Source organism: Chiloscyllium plagiosum, chromosome 20, assembly GCF_004010195.1.
Source record: "Chiloscyllium plagiosum isolate BGI_BamShark_2017 chromosome 20, ASM401019v2, whole genome shotgun sequence".
NCBI classification, from domain to species: domain Eukaryota; kingdom Metazoa; phylum Chordata; class Chondrichthyes; order Orectolobiformes; family Hemiscylliidae; genus Chiloscyllium; species Chiloscyllium plagiosum.
Window position 1 is genome coordinate 59,797,593 of NC_057729.1, and position 6,813 is coordinate 59,804,405.

At 42.0% G+C, this 6,813-nt stretch overlaps 1 protein-coding gene across 3 annotated transcripts in view; it reads left to right on the plus strand.

Annotated features, from left to right (window-relative positions):
- Positions 1-331: 331 nt before the first annotated feature.
- Positions 332-6,813, plus strand: part of chd6 (chromodomain helicase DNA binding protein 6) — a 252,768-nt gene continuing 246,286 nt past the window's right edge. The window contains exons 1-2 of one of the 3 annotated variants that reach the window (XM_043710969.1): positions 332-466; positions 5,238-5,304. The gene's annotated coding sequence lies outside the window, so the exon portion shown is untranslated. The remainder of the gene's footprint in view (positions 467-5,237; positions 5,305-6,813) is intronic. The other 2 variants (XM_043710967.1, XM_043710968.1) reach the window with 2 other exon arrangements.

Consider the following 6,813-nt stretch of genomic DNA (forward strand, 5'->3'; position numbering starts at 1 on the left):
GGCCCCTACCGCGCGCTCCCGCTCCCCAATCCTCACCTCCTCCCCTCCCCCCTCCAACTCCGCGCTCCCGCCTCGTTCGGCCGCGCGCACGCTTTTACCCTGCTTTGCAACGGGAAGCGCCGCCCCACTCCCTCCACCCCTGACCCCTGTGAGTGACAGCGGCGGCCGGCCAATGGGAATCCCGGGAGTGTTGACGGGCGCGCAGCCGGTCCAATAGGGTGTGTATTGTGTGTGGGGCGGCGCTATGCCGGGGTATGGGGCGGGACTATGCGGGGTATGGGGCGGGGCGGTCAGTGGGCTGGCCGGGGCGCTCTCTCTCTCTCTCTCTGTCTCTGTGTGTGTTGAGGGGGGGAGGGGGAGGGTTTCCGCTAGCAGCCTGCGCGCTGGAGCCTGTGCGAGCACCGTCGGCAGTAAAGTTCCCAAATAATAGCTGTTTGTATTTTGGCTGCAGCAGTGGCCATTTTAGGTAAGTACTTGTGGTAACTTTGCTGTTCCAGTCAGTGCCGTCTCCCTCCTCACAGCATCTTTCTCCTCAGTTTACCTGTGAGGGAAACTATCACCTCGGGCTCTGGGCAATGGAAGTGGTTGGAAAGCAGAGGTAGACTTTTCTTCCCCTCGCCCTCTGTCTGAATCATCACCCCCACCTTTCCTTAATCCAAATGGAGTGTGAAATGATGGCTGAATCCTCCTTCCATCAGCTGGGCTCTGAACTACTGAGAGGTTTGAGGGTTTAAACCTACCACATTGCTTTCTCCCAATCCACAAATACTCGCCTCTAGTCTCAATCAGCTTTCAATTCCCTTATTTTCTCACTGCCCCATTCCCACTCCAGTTGCCCCATTCCTGCCCATCCCCACTCCCACTGTCCCATTCCCCCTCTTTCCCACTACTACCATAATTTATTCTCCATCTTCCACTCTCATCACCCCATTTCCTTTTTGCTCATTCCTGTTGCCATATTAACACACTCCATACACTCCTTATCTCATTCCCATTCTTCCCCCATTCTAAATAAAAACTGAAAGAACTGTGGATGCTGTAAATCAATAACAAAAACAGAAGTTGCTGCAAAAGTTCAGCAGGTCTGGCAGGATCTGCGAAGAGAAATCCATGTTAATATTTCAGTTAATATTCCTTCTGAGGAAGGGTCCCTGGACATGAAAGGTTAACTTTGATTTCTCTGCCACAGATGCTGCCAGACCTGCTGAGCTTTTCCAGCAACTTCTGTTTTTGCTTCCCCCAATCTGATTGCCCCATTCCCACTTTTTCTCACTGTTGTCGCTGTATTCCTGCTCTCGTCTTCCCAGTCCTGTTCTGCCTGCTCGTGTCACCTGTTCCTCCTCTGACCCACTTTTTGTCCCATTCTCACTGTTCCCTGCTTTCCTTGTGCCATCCACCTATTCCGACTGTCCCCTGGTCTCATCTCCTTCTCTTGCTATCCCTTCCTCCATTCTTGTCCTCCCACTCTTGATACCCTATCTCCCTCACCCCCCACTCCCTGGATTCTTCACGATCCGTCTTTGCTTCCACCAAAAGCCCAACGCCTTTCTGTGGGGGAAGACTATGTCTGGGTCTGGAGCAATGAAATAACATGAGCATCTTTGCTCTAATTACACAGGTTTACTTGGAAACAAACAAATTGCACTTTTTGCTTTTCAGTGTTTATCTCCCTCAAAGAAAGAAAGCCATTAAATCGAGTGCATGGAGTGTATAGGGTAAGGGGGAGCTGAATTTTGATAGTTGGGATATGGATCGGGTGCTGGCAGGTGGGACTAGTTTGGGTTGGGATATCTGGTCGGCATGGACAATTTGGACCGACTCTATGTCGCCTCTATTTTCTCATGCATGTGGTAGTGGACTTCAGAGTCACTTTTTTTAAAACAACTCTCCTTTGTCACTTTGGTTCCATGTAGTTTCTTTGCGGAGTTGTCAAGGTATTTTGCATTGAAATTGTACATTAACTTGCAGTCTTAAATAATGTATTTTTCTGTAAAAGGGGCATTTTTAAAAAGTGTAATACTCTTGTGTCTGGGATTGTACAGTTGGGATGAAATTTTGTGCCTGTGTCACTTGGTGACTTCACTGATTGAAGGGAGATGTAGTGTTTTGGATCTGTCTCTTACTGCTTTAAAGATTTAGAAACAGGGAAGAAGAATAATTCATTTGCACTAGGGATAAAGCTGGAGTTTGTACGTGTTGTACAGGATATTCCACAGTTCATATATATTGCAGAGATTAATTTGCAAATAAAATTTTTGTTTGAGGGGGTAAGTTATATGAAATTTTACTAAATAAGAAATTTCTGCAATTCTTTTATGCCCTCATGGAAGATTATATATATTTTACTGATCAGCATAAGAGTTGATGAGTTTCTGAAAAGTTTATTTTATCTCCAAAATCTAGATTGATTTATAATTTAGGCACATTTTGAAATGCTTCCTAATATTTAAACATTAGTAACTCTTGAGATTTGTTTAACTATCTATATTATCAATTCATATGCTACTTTGATTTTTCAGATTGACATGTTGAGTAATATTTTGTTATTGGAAGTCAAGGTAAAATATTTCAGGGATTTCTCAGTTTTTCTTTTCCAAAAGCTAAAAATCCTATAAAAACTTACTCACTAAATAAGGGAACACTCACCAGGCCAGGCAGCATATTTGGACAGAGAAGCAAAGTTAATATTTTGTCTTTATATTAAAATCTAGATGTTTAAAAAGTTATATTTTGTGCTTTTGAAAGCAAAGTATGATACATTTTTAGTATGACTTCAGAAAAATTTGCTGTTGCTTTCAATTTAAATATTTCTTTGACCTCCCTCCTCCCATCCCTTACCCCAACCCAACAGAAGTTACAAACTCCTTTGACATATCAGTCCATGACCATTGTTGTCCCTTTAGTGCTTCACTGAAGTTGTTCTTCATTGCAAGCCAGGACCGTGTGTGTGCACTATTCAGCTGCAAAGGGTACCACAGCAAGTCTGATCCTGTCTCAATTTTGCATATGATTTTCAGCAAGGGTTCAGTGATCAAATACATGTACTCATCTTGATTTTAAATTTTATTCTGACTGCATCTGTTCATTTTCCCTGGCCTAACACACCCAAAATGATATTTGGAAACAGTTACATCTTAATTCTCAGTAAATATATTTGGAGGTTTCAGCCTGTCCTCAATGCCTTTTGTTTATGGTGCTGCTTCATTACTTTGTTCCTTGCCAAGCAATGTGCATTCATGTAAGAGTTCAACATAGAGTAGTAAAATGCAAGTAAATTTTAAAAGCTTTTAAATACATCCCTTGTAAGGCTAATGTGGGCAGTAAGACTTTATTACAATGATGTGAGCATTCCTCTAGGTAAGTTTGTGCTGTGACATTAAGTACTCACCTCTTGCACTCATGCTACTCCTTGTGTGCAGTACGTGTTAGATGAACGTGTGGTCAAGTTTGCTGTGATGCCTTTTAAAGTCAAAAAGCATGTTTGCACTTCTGGCACAGTGGACCACCCAGATGCTGAGATCTCCTTTGTCTGTTCCCAGCTTCAGCTTCCTGCATCTTGATTGTTCTGTCTTCTGGTGGACTGTCCCTGTTAATGTCAGATGACGATAAGATATCATGACTTAGAGTCATAGAGATGTACAGCATGAAAACAGACCCTTCAGTCCACGCCAACCAGATGTCCCATTTGCCAGCACTTGACCATATCCCTCTAAATCCTTCCTATTCACCTACCCATCCAGATGCCTTTTAAATGCTGCAATTGTACCAGCCTCCACCACTTCATCTGGCAGCTCATTCCATACACACACCATCCTCTGCTTGAAAAAGTTGCCCCTTAGGTCCCTTTTAAATCTTCTCCCTCTCACCTTAAACCTGTGCCCTTGGTTTTGGACTTGATGGGAATGCAGAACTCAGAGGAAGTGTCTTTACCTGGAGAATAGTGAAAGTGTGGAACTGGCTACCATAGGAAGTGGTTTGGCTGAACAGTTCGGATGCATTTAGGGGAAAGCTAGATAAACACATGAGGAAGAAAAGAATAAAAGGAAAGACTGATATATGGGTGGGAGTAGGCTTGTTTGCAGCATAAACCTTGCCATCAACCTCTTGGGCCATGTGACCTGGTTTCTAACATGTAAATTCTGTGTAGTCCTGTAGACCCTCATCTGATCAAGCTGGTATGTTGGGGTATTAGTAGGATTAGTTATATTAGATACAGTTCAGCTTTTTATCAGTGTCTTGCGTAGCCTTAAGCAAAATTCCATCTGAAATCTAGCTTTAAAGTCCGTCACACCTGCATCACTGCATGCTGCTTCACAACATTGAATAGAAGTTATGCATTTTCATCTCATGGACACCTTGATTCCTTTTGTAGAGGATGGTTTCTACACTCTGAGGACAGATGTAAAGGCCAGGAACATTGAGCATATTTTCAGGCTTTTGGAGAACTGGCCCCAAGTGCACTGGATGTGTGGGGTAGTCTGTCAAAGGCTGACCAAGCAACAGTTGATGTTTCTGCAGTTGTGATGTTTGTTGTTAAGGTCAAATTTCTATGATAGATGTCATGGTCAACATAAAGTGCGGCACATTCATGGTCCTGATTAGTTATTATTTACCTGGTTGACTTAAAAGATAGTTCAAGTCTCCAAGCCTGCAGGCAAAGTAGAGTGAAGCAAACATATCATACAGGTATTGTTGTTGACACTGTGTATGATGGCTATATACTTTCAACAAGGTCCATAGTGTTGCAACTCCAAGAGAAGGAAATACATGAGTGAGCTAGAGGAGCTAGGTGAGAGCAGAGGGGGCCAGAGGAGATTCTGAGTTGTTCAGAAATGATAAAGGGTTTTGATTCACCAGAAAAAAATTCTTTTCACGGTCAAAGAGCAGTAACCAGAAGCTTCACTGTAATTGGCTACAAAAAAAAACCCAGTATCTATATAATGAGTTAACATCTCGAATAAGTGACCTAAAAAGTATGTTGGGAGAAGATTTGGTAATAACTTTAAATTGGAATTGATGGTTTAGGACTAGAACAGAGAGAGTGAAAATAATTGGAATATTTTCTAAGAGTTGGCACAGAAGTGATGGGCCAAACAGCATGTTTGTGCTTCAGATTCAGAAAAAATGGGGTAAAAAAACGTGAGAAAATGGGATATCTGAATGAAGTTTTTATTTATTACATTAGAGTTATATTTTTCATAGCTGGCCTGGTATTCATATAATGTTCTAACTTTCAGGTGTCCGAGGATGAGAGTCCAGTTTATGATGTCTTGTGGCCCGACCTCTCCGTACTACTGATTGTAGGTTGTTGCTGTCATTTTTCTTGGGGTTTCTCATCATCTGATTATGGAGAATAGGAGGTGGGGAGAAAAAGTAAAGGAGCTATGTGATATAATTCTGCATTCAACACATACACACTTTGGTAACCTTGAGCAGTCCTGGGGAGTTGAATGGAATTTTATCTTGAAATAACAGCAGTTCCCTCAAAAAAAACAGAATCTTCGGTTGGGGTCTTGAGACTAATAGCCCAAATAAACTATCTCAGAAGTGAGAGAGCTTAAGAATGTTCTGGTGTTTGTTTGAGGTCTTCTAGATATGGAACTAGTAACTTAAATTATTTACTTTGTTTTAAAACCTTGACTGGGACCTATGGTTTTTATTTGATTAAAGAAATGATATTGAGTGAATTAAAGGCTGAATTTCCATTACATTATTTTGAAGAACAAGATGTTCTCCCTGATGTCCTGCAGCAATTTACACAGTGTAGTACAGTATAGAATTTACAGCACAGGAACAGTCCATTCAGTCCAACTGGTTCATACATCTCACATACCTCTTCCGATAGTCACTTTGTCAAACTATCAGCCTATATTTTTAATTGACTCGTGGGATGTGGGTGTTGCTGTCTTGTACAGTTTTGGTCTCCCTCTTTCAGAAAAGGATGTGAATACACTAGAAGCAGTTCCATGAAAGTGGATTTGACTGATTGCTGGGATGTGGGGCTTTGTTTCATGAGGAAAGGTTGGACCAGCTGGACCTGTATCCAATGTAGGAAAATTAGAGGTGATGTTATTGAGATATGCAAGATCCTGAGGGGAATGGATAGGCAGGATGTTCAGTGGATGATTCCTCTTGATGGAGTCTAGAATTCGAGGATGCACTTTAAAGGTAAATAGTTTCCCATTTAAGATGGAATGAGGAGGAAATTTTCTTTGAGAATCCTGGGTTTTTAAGAATAGTGCTCCCAGAGAGTTGTAGTTGTTGAGTTTTTAAAGACATGGGAGATGATTGATAGATTCTTGACCAACAAGGGAGTCAGAGGTTATTGAGAATAGGTTTGAATGTGGAGTTGAGGCCAAAATCAGATCAGCCATGATTTTGTTGAATGGCAGAACAGTTGAGAGAGGCTGAATCGCCTACTCCTGAACTTAATTCATTTGTTCGTATGTAATGTAACTGCAAGTTCTTTCTCGGGATGCAGATGATGAGGCAGGCTAGCTTACAGGTAGAACTCAGTGAGTTCAAAGTGAGAATCTTATTATCATGGATTGGCAAAATAAATGGTCAATCATTCAATAATTTTAGCAGGACTTCTACACTTAATGGTAAGGTCCTAGGGAGTGTTGCTGAACAAAGAGACCTTGGAGTGCAGGTTCATAGCTCCTTGAAAGTGGAGTCACAGATAGATAGGATAGTGGAGAAGGCATTTGGTATGCTTTCCTTTATTGGTCAGAGTATTGAGTACAGGAGTTGGGAGGTCTTGTTGCGGCAGTACAGGACATTGGTTAGGCCACTGTTGGAATATTGCGTGCA